A 17,238-nucleotide genomic window follows, 5' to 3' on the forward strand; every position below is an offset into this window, starting at 1 on the left:
ACTCCATCTTTAGCATTTTGAGGAACTATCAAACTGTTTTCCAAAGCATTTGCACCATTTTAAATTCCTACCAGCAATGTAGGAGGGTTCCAATTTCTCAACATAAACATAAAGTAATTTTTAAGGAAGTTGCTTTCACTCATTTCTTTGCAAAGAAGCTCCAGATACAATCTTTTTTTTTTTTTTTTCTGTAAGAAAATGGAGTTGGACTAGTTTATTCTGAGACATTTTCAAACTTAAAAAGTCTGTGCTTTTCTGAATTCAAACAGAAAGAATGTCTCTTATTTTTGCACCTTGCAGTTTGGCTTAAATATTAATGCCTGTTTGACAAGGAAAATAATGGTTGTTTGGCAAGGAAATTAAACAAAAGATTGAGTCCAAAAATTGAGTCATTATAAGCAAATCATGTATAGTCTCTATGAGTTGTCCCTTCCTGCCTGTTTTCAAGTCAAAAACTTGTCATATTTTGTATTTCTTCAGCTGCTTTTGAAAAGTTCAGGTATTATTTTATTAATGTATGAACAATTCAGTAAATGAAAAAAAAAAAGAAGAGAAGAAAACGAACCCACTTTCTATACAGGTAACTTTCAATGTAAAAAAAAATTACATCAATAATTCCCATTTAGGTTACTAGGTTCATAGTATTGGATGATACCAATTACAGTATTAAAGCTATGTTGTACTTTTATTCACAAAAGTCACAAATTTTGAACCTTTATTTTTTCCTCTTGGCTTAAGCACCCAGCAGATTTATAAATCATCTCATACATTTGACAATTACTCAAGCAACTCTCACATTATGAGGGAATGCAGAACAAGAATAAGGCAAAATACATTCTTTATTAGAATCTATTGATTTTTGTGGTTAAGTAGGTTACGAAATTTAAAATACAGACGCAGCATAACAAAATAGCATGGTCTTTGGAGTTCAGATAGGAATAGGGTTGAATCCTGACTGCCATTTACTAACTGTATAACTTTTGGAGAGTTTCGTACCTTCACTAAAACTCAGTTTACTCATCTGTTAAATAGGGTTAATACCTCCTGCATCATTGGGTTGTTAGGGTCAACAGCTAATGCATCTCACATAAAATATGTGTAAGCAAATTTTATGTGTTTTTGTATTCTCTGAAAATCTTCCTTGAGGACTCTTGGTATAGGAGTCTGTGATTTAGGTCAGTATGGAAGCTGGGTTTTTATTATTGTTATTATTTTTTAGATGGAGTCTTGCTCTGTCGCCCAGGCTAGAGTATACAGTGGCACCATCTGGGCTCACTGCAAACTCCACCTCCCAGATTCAAACGATTCTCCTGCTTCAGCCTACCGAGTAGCTAGAATTACAGGTGCTGACCACCACACCCAGCGAATTTTTGTATTTTTAGTAGAGATGGCGTTTTGCCATGTTGGCCAGGTTAGTCTTGAACTCTTGACCTCAGGTGATCTGCCCGCCTTGGCCTCCCTAAGTACTGGGATTACAGGTGTGAACCACTGCGCCCAACCCGTATGGAAGCATTTTAACAGAGCCTGCTTGAGATGATTTCATAGCTTATGACCTTTTTCTGTCATTAGGTACAGTTGGGATTTTACACACTTTTTTTTTTTTTTTTTGAGATGGAGTTTCACTCTTGTCGCCCAGGCTGGAGTGCAATGGTGCAATCTTGCCTCACTGCAACATCCACCTCCTGGTTTCAAGCGATTCTCCTGCCTCAGGCTCCCAAGTAGCTGGGATTGCAGGCACGTGCCACCATGCCTGGCTAATTTTTTATATTTTTAGTAGAGACCGAGTTTTATCATGTTGGCCAGGCTGGTCTCGAACTCCTGACCTCAGGTGATCTGTCTGCTTTAGTCTTCCAAAGTGCTGGGATTACATGTGTGAGCCACTGCGCCTGGCCACCCACTTTCTTTTCTCCTCAGTCTACATAATTACATTTTCATTAATCCATAATCCATAGTTAATTTATTCCTAAAAGGTTATATTGGGCATTTTTTCCTCATCTCCCTCAAAGAAAGTAGAAATTTGAGAATACCAATTAGTGTTAGAGAACTTAATAACTGGATGATCATTGTTGTTGGCAAAGAGCAACTTGAAGTTGAATGCTCTTGGAAATGAGGATCCTTGATACAAATACGATTACTGTATCTATCAATGTGGTTGGGACATTTCTTCTGATAAACAGATCAATTCCAATTTGTATTCCATTTATGTGCGTTTCCATATGTGTATCTGAAGGAGTGTGTATCATTCTCGATGTACATAATACTCTGGTGAAATCCATGGTCAGAAAAGATGAATTAACTTATTTTACAAGTGGATAAAACTGTAGCCTAAAGTGGTTGAGATGCTTAAAGCATAAGCAATACCCCAGGTTCCAAGGCCTGCCTAAACAATACTGTATCTATGGAAACAGTTACTTTTAAAGTAGGTGTCTGGGCAGGCATGGTTGCTTAGGCCTGTAATCCCAGCACTTTGGGAGGCAGAGGCAGGTGGATCATTTGAGCCCAGGAGTTTGAAACCAGCCTGGAAAACATGGTGGAACCCTGTCTCTACCAAAAAATACGAAAATTAGCTGGGTGTGGTGGTAGATGCCTATAGTCCCAACTACTCGGGAGGCTGAGGTGGGAAGGTCACCTGAGCCTGAAAGGTTGAGGCCACAGTGAGCTGAGATCATGCCACTGTACTCCAGCCTGGGTGACAGAGTGAGACCATGTCTTAAAAAAAAGAAAAAAAAATTAAGCCAGGAGTGGTGCCTCATGCTTGTAATCTCAGCATTTTGGGAGACCAAGACAGGTGGATCGCCGGAGTTCAGGAGTTTGAGACCAGCCTGGGCAACATGGTGAAACACTGTCTCTAGAAAAAATTAGCCAGGCATGGTGGTGCACAGCTGTAGTCCCAAGTACCCGGGAGACTGAGGTGGAAGGACTACTTGGGCCTCGGAGGCTGAGGCTGCAATGAGTTGAGATCATACCACTGCACTCCACTGTGGGAGACAAAGCGAGACCCTGTCTCAAAAAAAATTAAAAATAAAGTACATATCTTTTACTATACTAGCATGTCCCCAGTGAAACCCTTATGTTTGTTTTCTTTCTGCAGCAAGATTCTTTTTTTTTTGAGATGGACTTTCGCTCTTGTCGCCCAGGTTGGAGTGCAATGGTGCAATCTCGGCTCACCACAACCTTTGCCTACCGGGTTCGAGCGATTCTCCTGTCTCAGTTTCCTGAGTAGCTGGGATTACAGGCATGCGCCAGCACGACTGGCTAATTTTGTATTTTTAGTAGAGATGGGGTTTCTCCATGTCAGTTAGGCTGGTCTGGAACTCCCAACCTCAGGTGATCCACCCGCTTCGGCCTCCCAAAGTGCTGGCATTACAGGTGTGAGCCACGGCGCCCATCTCCCCAGCTAGATTCGTATTTACAATGTTTAGAACTTTATTTTATGCCCTACCCTAATCCTTGTCTTCAATGCAATTATCCTTGCCTATCTTATACGTGTGTTTCACCCTTGGCAGGTTCCTGTTCAAGCTATTTCTTTAATGTTGGCCTCCTGGCATTCTTTTTTGGCCATGTACTTAGTATTTAACTATTTTTTATGTTGTTAATATAAGGTTCCATGCAGCAGATTTCTTGCTATTATCTTTTGACTTAATGGATTTGCTGTAATGCCTCATTTTCTCAAGTCTCTTCGTAAATGTAATTATTAAAACTATTCACTTCCAGATTTATCTACTCCCCGCAAAGTGATGGGCCCTCCTAAATACTTCATGATTCCTTCTTTCTCCCTCCATTCCCATTGCTGATGCCTTAGTTCATTACTACTGGGTTTCCTGGACCACTCCAGTGGCTGACTTATTTTCTTCACTGTTGCTTTGCCCTTTTATTTTGTTTTTGTTTTTGAGACAGAATCTTGCTTGTCGCCCTGGCTGGAGTGCAATAGCACGATCTCGGCTCACTGCAACCTCCGCCTTCCGGGTTCAAGCAATTCTCCTGCCTCAGCCTCCTGAGTAGCTGGGATTACAGGTGCCTGCCGCCATGCCCGGATGATCTAGAACTCCTGACCTTGTGATCTGACCGCCTTGGCCTCCCAAAGTGCTGGGATTACAGGAGTAAGCCACCACACCCAACCTTGTTTTGCCCTTTTAATCCATCCTAAATAATGTCTTCAGAATTATGTTTCTATAATTTTATTCTGACTATATCAGCATGGTAATGAATCTTGGAATGACTCCCCCTTTCAGAATACAATGTGATCTTTGTTTGCCATGCTATGTCCTTCCCGATCTGGCATTCGTCTACTTCACCAACCTCATGTAATCCTAGCCTGGGCCCTGGTTATACTAAAATACTCTCCTCTATGCCACTGCATATGCCATTCCCTCTACCAGGGACATCTTTCCTTACTCTGTATCTAAACAAACATAGCCCCTCTCCCCTTAGACTGTGAGTTCCTTCAGAGTGGACCCAAGTGTTCCATGTTTGTATCCAGTCTGGCAGAGTGCTGGATAAACAGTGGACACTTAGTACATGCTTGCATAATTAGTGCAATTAATAGCCGAATGGCTGTGGAATTCACCATCAACAAAAATACCTTATAATGTCTACTAATGATGAAGTTTTCATCAAATTTTGGCATGTTTAAGCTGTTGTATCCCAAAATGGGACGAGGCTGGGACATCTGGGGCATCTGCATTATTAGACAGCACTGCAGGTTGGGTGAGGGAATAAGGTGACAAAAAAATGAAGAGGCTGTATGAAGTTATTTTATTTTAATTTTATTTTTTAGACAGAATCTCAGTCTGTCACCCAAGTTGGAGTGCAGTGGCTTGATCTCAGCTCACTGTAACCTCTGCCTCCCGGGTTCAAGCGATTCTCACGCTTCAGCCTCCAGAGTAGCTGGGTCTACAGGTGCATGTCACTATGCCCAGCTAATTTTTTGTATTTTTAGTAGAGATGGGGTTTCACTATGTTGGCCACACAGGTCTTGACTTCCTAGTCTCAAGTGATCTGTCTGTCTTGGCTTTCCAAAGTGCTGGGATTACAGGCATGAATCATTGCACCCAGCCCTGTATGAAGTTTAATAATTTAAAAAAATCATTGGCTGAAAAAAGTTCCAGAGTTCTAATAGGTTTGTTTTCTATCAATTTAATTTTTATCAAATCAATGTAAAATGGTAAAGAGCTAAGTAATTAGGACATTTACTAAAATCTTAATGTTTTTGTTTGAGTACCAGTAATGCTATATGAAAAACTGGTTTTGTTTTGTGTATTTTTCATTTGGCTGATGAAATACGAAACCATCTTAACTCTATTTTTCTCCTTCCCCACAAACCTTCTGAGATGCATTGCATAACACTGGAGGAGAGAGAGGGAGGTTGAGGTCGAGCTAAGGAGTAACAAATTGTGGGCAGTATAAAGCTTCCAACAGTAAAAATTCTTCTAAAGAAAGAAACTAGCCTTTTTTTTTTTTTTTTTTTTTTTAGACATAGTCTCACTCTGTTGTCCAAGTTGGAGTGCAGTGGTGCAGCTTCCTGGGCTTAAGTGATCCCCCACCTCAGCCTCTTAAGTAGCTGGGACTACAGGTGTGCATCACCACACCCAGCTAACTTTTGTACTTTTTGTAGAGATGGGGTTTTGCCATTTTGGCCAGGCTGGTCTTGAACTCCTGGACTCAAGTGATCCTCCTGTCTCAGCCTCCCAATGTGCTGGGATTATAGGTGTGTGCCACTGCACCTGGTCTAGAAACTAGCATTTTAAAAAATAACAGGCTAGGCATGATGGCTCATGTCTGTAGTCCCAGCACTTTGGGAGGCCGAGGCGGGTGGATCACCCGAGGTCATGAGTTCGAGACCAGCCTGGCCAACATGGTGAAACCCCATCTCTACTAAAAATACAAAAAAATCAGCTGGGTGTGGTGGCACACACCTGTAGTCCCAGCAACTAAAGAGGCTGAGGCAGGAGAATCGCTTGTATCTGGGAGGTTGAGGTTGCAGTGAGCCAAGATCACGCCACTGCACTCCAGCATGAGCTACAGAGGGAGACCCCATGCCACACGCACAAATAATAAAAATAAATAAAATAAAATGACAGTTACTTGTCTCTAGGCAAATATATAGACATTTAAAAATTAAGTTGAGGCCGGGCACGGTGGCTCAAGCCTGTAATCTCAGCACTTTGGGAGGCCGAGGCAGGCGGATCACGAGGTCAGGATATCGAGACCATCCTGGCTAAGACGGTGAAACCCTGTCTCTACTAAAAATACAAAAAATCAGCCGGGCGCGGTGGCGGGCGCCTGTAGTCCCAGCTACTCGGGAGGCGGAGGCAGGAGAATGACATGAACCCAGGAGGCGGAGCTTGCAGTGAGCTGAGATCGCGCCACTGCACTCCAGCCTGGGCTACAGAGCGAGACACCGTCTCAAAAAAAAAAAAAAAAAAAAAAATTAAGTTGAATTACTCCACATACAGAATATTGAAGCTGGTGCTGGTAATGTCTTCTTGGTATCCTACAGTTTGAATATTTGCCTCATATTTATTAAAAAATGTGTTAAGCATATAAAGTGATCCCCCCTTAGCCATAGTTTTGCTTTCTGTAGTTTTGATTACCTGTGGTCAACTGTAATCTGAAAACAGCACACAAAAATTTCCAGAAAAAAACAACTCCTAAGTTTTAAATTGCATGCCATTCTGAGTAACATGATGCAATTTCACGCCATCTTGCTGTGTATCCCAGAAGTGAATCATCTCTTTATCCAGGGGATCCACACTCGTCTCCACTACCCACCTGTTAGTCACTTAGTTGCGTCGTCTTTGTCAGATCAAGCCCTTTGTCTCCTGATCGAAGGGCTGGTGGTAAAGTAAGGCTTATTTCTTATTTTTTGTTCATTTTTAAAAATTTAATTAATTTATTATTTATTTTTTTGATATGGAGTCTTGCTCTGTCGCCCAGGCTGGAGTGCAGTGGTGCGATCTCGGCTCACTGCAAGCTCCACCTCCCGGGTTCACACCATTCTCCTGCCTCAGACTCCCGAGCAGCTGGGACTACAGGCACCCGCCACCATGCCTGGCTAATTTTTTGTATTTTTAGTAGAGACAGGGTTTCACCATGTTAGCCAGGATGGTCTCGATCTCCTGACCTTGTGATCCGCCCGCCTCAGCCTCCCAAAGTGCTGGGATTACAGGCATGAGCCACCCCGCCTGGCCTTTATTTATTTTTTAAATTTTCATTTTTTTGTTTGTTTTTCAAATAATGCTTATTTTACTTAAGAATGGCCCCAAAGCACAAAGTAGTGATGCTGGCAAGTTAGATATGCCAGAGAAGCCATGAAGGGCTTCCTTGATTGGGGGGCCGAGGCAGGTGGATCACTTGAAGTCAGGACAGAGTGAGACCCTTGAAGTCAGGAGTTCGAGACCAATCTGGCCAACATGGTGAAATCCCATCTCTACTAAAATTACAAAAATTAGCCAGGCATTGTGGCGGCACACCTGTAATTCCAGTTACTCGGGAGGCTAAGGCAGGAGAATTGCTTGAATCTGAGAGGCAGAGGTTGTAGTGAGCCAAGATCACGCCACTGCACTCCTGTATTTTAATTTCTCTGTGATGAAAACCTAAATGATGCAACAATCCAAAAATATTAGTGTAAGTCTCTTTCAAATATATTGAAAGGAGCTTTCTTGTATCTAGAGTCCATATATGCCATATAAAAAGTAAGAAATCAGCAAGCCTGATTTCAGGGTCTCAGACTACAGACTACAGGAATTTTCTAATTAGAGGATCCTATAGGTCCTGATGCATCAATTGTGGCAGGGAAGTCAGAAAAGTGATCATAGACTTGCTAGTTTTCCTACTATTTGAATAGCAGAATAAACTCCAGGAACCTATTATTAATACCTTAAGAAAATTTTTAAAGTTCAATAATTAATCAGTTTTCCAGGTTAATATTGAGATGGAGTCTTGCTCTGCCACACAGGCTGGAGTGCAGTGGCACCATCTTGGCTCACTGCAACCTCTGTCTCCTGGGTTCAAGCAATTCTCCTGCCTCAGCCTTCCGAGAGTAGCTGGGCCTACAGGCACTCACCACCATGCCAGGCTAATTTTTGTATTTTTAGTAGAGATGGGGTTTCACCATATTGGACAGGCTGGTCTCGAACTCCTGACATTGTGATCTACCCACCTCAGCCTCCCAAAGTGCTGGAATTAAGGTGTGAGCCACTGCGCCCAGCCAATATTCTTATATCCATTTAATATTCATTTATAAGCCAAAGTTAATTCCCAATGATTTATAATAGGATAGCAATATGTTATTTCACAGAAAATAAAACTGAGGCAGAAAAGAATAAGTACAGGCTGGGCACAGTGGCTCATGCCCACATGCTAGCACTTTGGGAGACTGAGGCAGATGGATCACTTGAGGTTAGCAGTTTGAGACCAGCCTAGTCAACATGGTGAAACCCCATCTCTACTAAAAATACAAAAATTAGTCGAACACGGTGGCATGTGCCTATAATCCCAGCTGCCCATACCCAGCAGAATCGCTGGAACCTGGCAGATGGAGGCTGCAGTGAGCTGAGATTGCACAAGTATAAAGGCCCACTGAGAATTGGTATTTTATTGTATCCCTCACTGCTAAGGAAATGTTGGATCATGAAATCATTTTATCTGTCAAAAATTAGATACACTGGGTGTCATCACTCATGCCTGCAATCCTAGCACTTTGGGAGGCTGAGGTGGGCAGATCACTTGAGGTCAGGAGTTCGAGACCAGCCTGGCCAACATGGTGGAACCCCATCTCTACTAAAAATACAAAAAAATAGCCAGCCACGGTGGCACACACCTGTAATCCCAGCTAGTTGGAAGGCTGAGGCGGGAGAATTGCTTGAACCTGGGATGTGGCAGTTGCAGTGAGCTGAGATTGCGCCACTGCACTCTAGCCTGGGTGAGACCCTGTCTCTAAAAAAAAAAAAATTAGATACTATGTTTTACAAAGTTAGACAATCAATGTTTGTTTTCATTTTATAAACAGCACTTTTCCTTATAATCTGTAACAAGATTATACTCCTTATAGTTGTCTGAGGAGTTGTCTTAAAAAAGTTTAACATGAAAACATTTCTCCCCTATTAATCTCTTTTCATATCTTGCTGGATATATTTTAACGACAATTTTCTTGCTTGATAAAATAACATACCTGGCCTGTTCTGCCTTATTAATATTTGAAAGCATTATTCATGATAACAACATCAGCATTTTGCACAAGTAAACCTGGTGTACAGATGTCTGCACGAAGCACCTAAATAAGAATGAGTTCACAGACGAGAACAAGGATACTATAGCATACAAACACATAAGAAGTATCTATTGGTTCACTGATGTTGTGAAACAACATGACAGGTTAACACTTCTAAAAACTGGAGAAAGAACAGTATAATACTACCGCTTATGGGAGATGCTTATTATCTAGTAAAACCCATGAACCTGGCCAGGCGTGGTGGCTCATGCCTGTAATCCCAGCACTTTGGGAGGCCGAGGCAGGCGGATCACGAGGTCAGGAGATCGAGACTATCCTGGCAAACACGGTGAAACCCCGTCTCTACTAAAACTACAAAAAAAAATTAGCCGGGCATGGTGACGAGAGCCTGTAGTCCCAGCTTCTCTGGAGGCTGAGGCAGGAGAATGGTGTGAACCCAGGAGGTGGCGGAGCTTGCAGTGAGCGGAGATTGCACCACTGCACTCCAGCCTGGGCAACAGAACGAGATTCCATCTCAAAAACAAAGAAAAAAAACCCATGAACCTGTCAATATTTATTTATTTATTTATTTATTTATTTATTTATTTATTTTATTGTCAAGGAGTATTCTTTTTATTATTATTATATTATTATACTTTAAGTTCTAGGGTATATGTGCACAACGTGCAGGTTTGTTACATATGTATACCTGTGCCAATATTTATTTTAGAAGCAACTATTCACTTAGTCATAACTATGCTCTTTGACTTCCAGTTCAGTTTTTCCCACTATAATTATAACACTAGTTGTAAGAGTCAAAGGACCTAAGTTCAAATTCTGGCTCCATCACCAACTAGGTTTATACTCTTACGTAATCAGTTTCTTCATAAATAAAATGAAGTAATATGTTCTAATTCACAGAATCAAATAGGACCATACAAACATTTTTAAAATGGGTTATAAAAATTATAAAATGTGAATATATGTTAACTGATCTTGTTTGGCTTTTCATATAAAAATCACTTAGGCTGGGTGCAGTGGCTCACACCTTTAATCCCAGCACTTTGGGAGGCCAAGGCAGGTGGATTACCTGAGGTTGGGAGTTCGAGACCAGCCTAACCAACATGGAGAAACCCCATCTCTACTAAAAATACAAAATTAGCCAAGCGTGGTGGCACATGCCTCTAATCCCAGCTACTCGGAAGGCTGACGCAGGAGAATCACTTGAACCTGGGAGGCAGAGGTTGCAGTAAGCCAAGATAGCGCCATTGCACTCCAGCCTGGCAATAGGAGCGAAACTCCATTTCAAAAGAAAAACAAAACAAAAAAAAAAAAGAAAAGAAAGAAATCACTTACATGTATCACCTATCCAAAAAAGTAAACACAACAATTTATTTAAAACCTATAGGAGAGGCCAGGCATGGTGGCTTACGTCTGTAATCCTACCACTTTGGGAGTCTGAGGCAGGCAGATCACTTGAGGTCAGGAGTTTGAGACCAGCCTGGCCAACATGGTAAAACCCCATCTCTACTAAAAATGCAAAAATTAGCTGGGTGTGGTAGCGTGCACCTGTAATCCCAGTTACTTGGGATGCTGAGGCAGAAGAATACTTGAACCCGGGAGGTGGAGGTTGCCGTGAGCTGTGATTGTAACACTGTATTCCAGGCTGGGCAACAGAGAGAGACTCTGGACACTTGAGTTGGCAGAGAGATGCTCAGAGGAGTGGTAAGGGCAGCAAGCCACCTGATGTGGAGACCAGAGGGTTTGCTACAGGAGCATTCTGTAATGGAGCACAGCCAGGGACTGCTATGCCTCTAGGCTCAACTTGCTTCAATAGGAGAGTTTAGCTCTAGGGGAACTGTCAGACTTGAACTCTGCTGGGCAATCTTGCCCATCAGACAGGTGTTGCAGGTGATCAGTGTCTATCTAGGCTGGTGGCCCTGGTGGTAAGAATTTAGACAGTTGTAGGCAAAGAAAGGCAGATTTAGCCAGGCATGGTGGCCCACGCCTATAATCCCAGCACTTTGGGAGGCTGAGGCAGGTGATCACCTGAGGTCAGGAGTTCAAGACCAGCCTGGTCAACATGGTGAAACCCCATTTCTACTAAAACCACAAAATTAGCCGGGTGCAGTGGTACATGCCTGTAACGCAGCTACTTAGGAGGCTGAGGCAGGAGAATTGCGTGAACCCGGGAGGTGGAGGTTGCAGTGAGCCAAGATCGTGCCATTGCACTCCAGCCTGGGCAACAAGAGTAAAACTCTGTCTAAAAAAAAAAAAAATGGCAGATTTATGGCCAGGCCTGGTGGCTTACACCGGTGATCCCAACACTTTGGGAGACTGACGCAGGTGGATCACTCAAGGTCAGGAGTTCCGGATCAGCCTGACTAACATGGTGAAACCCCGCCTCTACTAAAAATACAAAGAAATTAGCCGGGCGTAGTGGCAGGCATCTGTAATTCCAGCTACTTGGGAGGCTGAGGCAGGAGAATCGCTTGAACCCAGGAGGTGAAGGTTGTGGTGAGCCAAGATCGCGCCATTGCATTCCAGCCTGGACAACAAGAGCGAAACTCCATTTCAAAAAAAAGCAGATTTATTAGAGTATGAAAATACATTGCAAGGGTGGAACAGGTATGTCAGCAAGAAAAATACTGAAAAGAGACAAAGGCTTGCTGTGAGTTTTTATAGAATGGTGCTTCTGCTGTGTGTTGAAGAGGGCTTTGTGCAGTACTGATAATGCCAAGGTTTCGGTGACCTAACTTGCAGGTGTCTGGAGATAGGTTGGGCACACCAACTTGACTTATTTGTGCAGGAGGGCTATGTGTCTTTTTTTTTTGAGATGGAGTCTTGCTCTATTGCCCAGCTTGGAGCACAGTGGTGCAACCTCAGCTCACTGCAACCTCCACCTCCTGGATTCAAGTGATTCTCCCGCCTCAGCCTCCCAAGTAGCTGGGACTACAGGCGTGTGCCACCATGCCTGGCTAATTTTTGTATTTTCAGTAGAGACAGGGTTTCTCCATGTTGGTCAGGCTGGTCTCGAACTCCCGACCTCAGGTGATCCACCTGCCTTGGCCTCCCAAAGTGCTGGGATTACAGGCGTGAGCCACCGCGCCTGGCTGAGATGGGGTTTCACCGTGTGTTAGCCAGGCTGGTCTTGAACTTCTGACCTCATGTGATCTGCCCGCTTCGGCCTCCCAAAGTGTTGGGATTACAGGCGTGAGCCACTGAGCTCAGCCAGGTTTTATTTTTATTTTTATTTTTTTTTTGAGACGGAGTCTCGCTCTGTCGCCCAGGCTGGAATGCAGTGGCCGGATCTCGGCTCACTGCAAGCTCCGCCTCCCGGGTTCACGCCATTCTCCTGCCTCAGCCTCCCGAGTAGCTGGGACTACAGGCACCCGCCACCTCGCCCGGCTAGTTTTTTTTTTGTATTTTTTAGTAGAGACAGGGTTTCACCGTGTTAGCCAGGATGGTCTCGATCTCCTGACCTCGTGATCCACCCGTCTCGGCCTCCCAAAGTGTTGGGATTACAGGCTTGAGCCACCACGCCCGGCCCAGGTTTTATTTTTTAACTGCTCTTTGCTGACCAGGGTCACAGAGTTGGCCTTACCTATGATTGTGGGTGGTTAGGAGGTTACATGGGCCTAAGTCTCTGAATTGGGAGTTACACTGGCAGGGTCGCTGTTGGACCATGGGGGAGCAGCATTTATAGCCTAAAAAGACACATGCACATGTATGTTCAATGCAACACTATTCACAATAGCAAAGACATGGAATCAAACTAAATGTCCATCAATGGCAGACTGGATAAAGAAAATGTGGTATATATTTACCAAGGAATACTATGCAGCCATAGAAAAGAACAAGATCATGTGCTTTGCAGGAACAGAGATGGATCTGGAGGCCAAACTAACACAGGAACAGAAAACCAAATACCACATGTTCTCACTTACAAGTGGGAGTTAAATGATAAGAACACATGGACACATAAAGAGGAACAACAGATACTGAGGCCTATTGGAGAGTAGAGGTTGGGAGGAGGGAGAGGATCAGGAAAAATAACTAATGGGTACCACACTTACCACCTGGGTGACAAAATAATCTGTACGGCAAACCCCCATGTCACAACTTTATCGATATAACAAACTTACAAACATATCCCTGAACTTAGAAGTTAAATACCCCCCCAATACTATATACCTAAACAAATTAATTTAGACTACAATCAATAAATCTTGCAGACAACAGGAAAGATAGTAAGAAGAAACATATTTGCTCAAGAGCAAAACAAACTTTTATTTTAAAAATAAGAGAAAACTTTACTTTGGATCATATGATTTCTGTTCAAATAAGAACACGGTCTTATAAACATATAATATTCAAAATGTTTTGGGGTCTGATTTTTTTTTTTTTTTTGAAAAGGAGTCTTGCTCTGTCACGCAGGCTGGAGTGTAGCGGCACAATCTAGGCTCACTGCAACCTTCGCCTCCTGGGATCAAGCGATTCTCCTGCCTCAGCCTCCTAAGTAGCTGGAACTATAGGCACGCACCACCGTGCCTGGCTAATTTTTGGAGTTTTTTGGTAGAGACAGGGTTTCACCATGTTGGCCAAGCTGGTCTCGAACTTCTGACCTTAGGTCATCAGCCTGCCTCAGTCTCCCAAAGTGCTAGGATTACAGGCATGAGCTACCATGCCTGGCCTGGGATCTGATTTTTAAAAAATATTTTCCTTCTTTTTTTAAGTGTTAAGAATACTAAAATATGGGCCTGGTGCAGTGTCTCACGCCTGTAATCCCAGCACTTTGGGAGGCCAAGGTGGGCAGATTGCCTGAGGTGAGGAGTTCGAGACCAGTTGGCTAACTTGGCGAAACTTTGTCTTTACCAAAAATACAAAAATTAGCTGGGTGTAATGGCACGCACCTGTAATCCCAGCTACTCAGGAGGCTGAGGCAGGAGAATCGCTTGAACCCAGGAGGTGGAGGCTGTGGTGAGCTGAGATCACACCACTGCACTCCAGCCTGGGCAACAGAGCAAGACTCTGTCTCAAAAAAAAAAAAAAAAAAAACACTAAAATAATAAATTTAAAGTTGGCTTGGAGCCTCTAAACATATTACTCAACACAAAGAAAAAGTCAATCATTTCAAACTTTTGAAACATGTATGAAATACATGAAATAGACATGTAAATTAACTTCCTGATAGATCACAGCTCTCAAACAATTCCCCCCTTTTCTTTTCCATCTCTGTTCACTCTTTTCTCCCCATACCCCACAACTGTACAGACAGTGTAAAAGAGAATCAGGTGGATCAAGTAATTAGGCAGCCCACAGAGGTGCTCCTAAGGTCCCAGGAAAACCCTAAGGAATAGCTCTGGGCAAACTCTGGAATGCTAACAACGCAGAGGCCACAAGGTAGCTCAAATCAATTTAACCAGTATTTAATGGGCACCTCCTATGCACAAGATACTGTGCAGAGATATACACTGTGATGAATGAGACACAATATTTACTCTCACATATGTTATCTAGTAAGGGGATTAAAAAAGCTACATTAGTAAGTTCATACAGCTGCCATCAAAGGAATAAGCTAACACCAGGGATATGAATGAGGGAAAGTTTACCTCTAGCCTGGAGAAAAGGGAAAAAACAATTTCAATCCATAGGCCTTACCTGTAAAGACAGTGGGTAAGAGACATGTGTGTACATTACTGAAATCCCATTATAATGACAGAATAGGGGTTTTTAAAAGAAGGTGTAAACCTTCAAGGATGGATAGAATGGGAAAGGGAATAACAGATATAAAAATTTGTTAAGTTAGAGAAAAAAGGAGAAGTGATAAGGAATTTAGGAGACCTAAGAAAATTGATTTCAAAGATAGAAATATTGAGAGCTAAGACTCAAATCTGACTTATGCTACAGGAACTCCAAAAGGCTAATAATTGGTGGTACCGGATGAAGTAGTAGGGAGAAATGCTAAAAATAAGAGAATCTAGCTGAAAGTCAGATTAAGACGCAGTCAGATCCCTATTTCCCTTTCTCCTACTCCAGCAAATGAATAGAGGTTTATTCTCTGGAGAGGGTTGAACAGGATAACCAGGGGATTCCAGGCCTCGCTGAAGGAAAGGGTAACGTACTGAAAATCGGGGAATTAAGGAAACATGCACGCAGAATGCGGAGAACCCTGCCTCTTCAACCCTTTTGCTCTACCACTCTGTTCCCAGTATGCTGCTTGCTATTCGGCTAGAAGATTGGAAAGGTTTTTTTCTAGGCAATCAGATCAGCCCAAGAGGAAAGATCTTAAGATATTTCACTAGATATTTCCCAACTAATAAACTACCCAGCAAGATCGCTCAATAGTGAAGTCCACAGTTAACAATCCCCACTCAGAACTTCAATCAGCCTTTTTGTTACTCATTCTTAAGTATGAGCAGAAAACCAAGGATTCAGAGAAAAGCCCCATACAAAAAGATGAAACAGGCCAGGCGCAGTGGCTCGTCTGTAATTCCAACACTTTGGGAGGCTGAGGTGGGCGGATCATTTGAGGTTAGGAATTTGAAGTCAGCCTGGTCAACATGGTGAAACCCAGTTACTACTAAAAATACAAAAATTAGCTAGGCTTGGTGGCACGTGCCTGTAATTCCAGCTACTTGGGAGGCTGAGGCAGAAGAATTGCTTGCACCCGGGAAGAGGAGGTTGGAGTAAGCTGAGATCATGCCACTGCACTTCAGCCTGGGCGACAGAGCAAGACTGTTGAAAAGAAAAGAAAGGGGAGGGGAGGGGAGGGGAGGGGAACAAACAAACAACAACAAAAACAAATGAAAAAGTAAAAATTGAACCTTGGAGGCTAGCTGGATTTCAACAGATACAATAAAAAACAATCCTAGAATCCTTTCTGTTAATTTTAAGATCCCTCAAATCCATTTGTCTATAGCTTCAAGGAAGGAAACTGTTAAAGTTTCTAAAAGTCATAAGGTGGTATAAAAATACCGGGTGCGGCCAGGCGTGGTGGCTCACGCCTATAATCCCAGCACTTTGGGAGGCAGAGGTGGGCGGATCATGAGGTCAGGAGATTGAGACCATCCTGGCTAACATGGTGAAACCCCATCTCTACTGAAAATACAAAAAATTAGCTGGGCATGGTGGCAGGTGCTTGTAGTCCCAGTTACTTGGGAGGCTGAGGCAGGAGAATGGTGTGAACCAGGAAGCGGAGCTTGCAGTGGGCCGAGATCGTGCCACTGCACTCTAGCCTGGGTGACAGAGTGAGACTCTGTCTCAAAATAAATAAATAAATAAATAAATAAATAATAAAAATAAAATAAAAAAATAAATACCAGGTGCAGTGAGCGAGGCCTATAATCCTAGCACTTTGGGAGGCTGAGATGGGCAGATCGCTTGAGCTCAGGATTTCAAGACCATCCTGGGCAATGTGGTACATCCCTATTTCTACCAAAAAAACACAAAAATTAGCCAGGTATGGTGGTGCACACCTGTAGTCCCAGCTACTTGGGAGGTTGAGGTGGGAGGATCACCTGAGCCCAGGGAGGACCCTATCTCAAAAAACAAAAAAAGATGGTATTAAAAAAGTTTTGTTTATTTATTTATCTGAGACAGAGTCTTGCTGTGTCGCTCAGGCTGGAGTGCAGTGGCATGATCTCAGCTCACTGCAACCTCTGCCTCCCAGGTTCAAGCAATTATCCTGCTTCTGTCTCCCAAGTAGCTGGGATTACAGGGCAGGCACCACCACACCTGGCTAATTTTTTTTATTTTTAGTAAAGACAGGGTTTCGCCATGTTGGCCAGGCTGGTCTCAAACTCCTGACATCAGGTGATCTGCCTGCCTTGGCCTCCCAAAGTGCTGGGATTACAGGTCTAAGTCACCGAGCCGGCCTCAGAGTTTTTATTTTTTTAAGAGACAAAGTCTAGCTGTTATCCAGGCTGGGCTGCAGTGGCATGATTGTAGATCAATGAAGCCTCAAACTGCTGGGCTAAAGGAGTCCTGCCTCAGCCTCCCAAGTAGCTGGGACTTACAGGTGTGTG

At 43.1% G+C, this 17,238-nt stretch overlaps 1 protein-coding gene and 1 long non-coding RNA gene across 9 annotated transcripts in view; one reads left to right on the plus strand and one right to left on the minus strand.

Annotated features, from left to right (window-relative positions):
• LOC144330214 (uncharacterized) overlaps positions 1-17,238 on the minus strand; it is a 71,841-nt gene that overhangs the window by 32,111 nt on the left and 22,492 nt on the right. For 2 of the 8 annotated variants that reach the window (XR_013396199.1, XR_013396196.1), the window contains one exon: positions 15,812-15,949. The exons of 5 other annotated variants lie outside the window; for them this stretch is intronic. The gene's annotated coding sequence lies outside the window, so the exon portion shown is untranslated. Of the gene's footprint in view, positions 1-15,811; positions 15,950-17,238 lie in introns of those variants that run through there. One more of the 8 variants, XR_013396192.1, reaches the window with a different exon arrangement.
• On the plus strand, positions 173-11,457 carry LOC144330222 (uncharacterized). The gene is made up of 2 exons (XR_013396208.1): positions 173-1,803; positions 10,918-11,457. It is a non-coding gene; the product is annotated as an uncharacterized LOC144330222 (long non-coding RNA).

The sequence above is a fragment of the Macaca mulatta genome, chromosome 7 (assembly GCF_049350105.2).
Source record: "Macaca mulatta isolate MMU2019108-1 chromosome 7, T2T-MMU8v2.0, whole genome shotgun sequence".
NCBI classification, from domain to species: Eukaryota; Metazoa; Chordata; class Mammalia; order Primates; family Cercopithecidae; genus Macaca; species Macaca mulatta.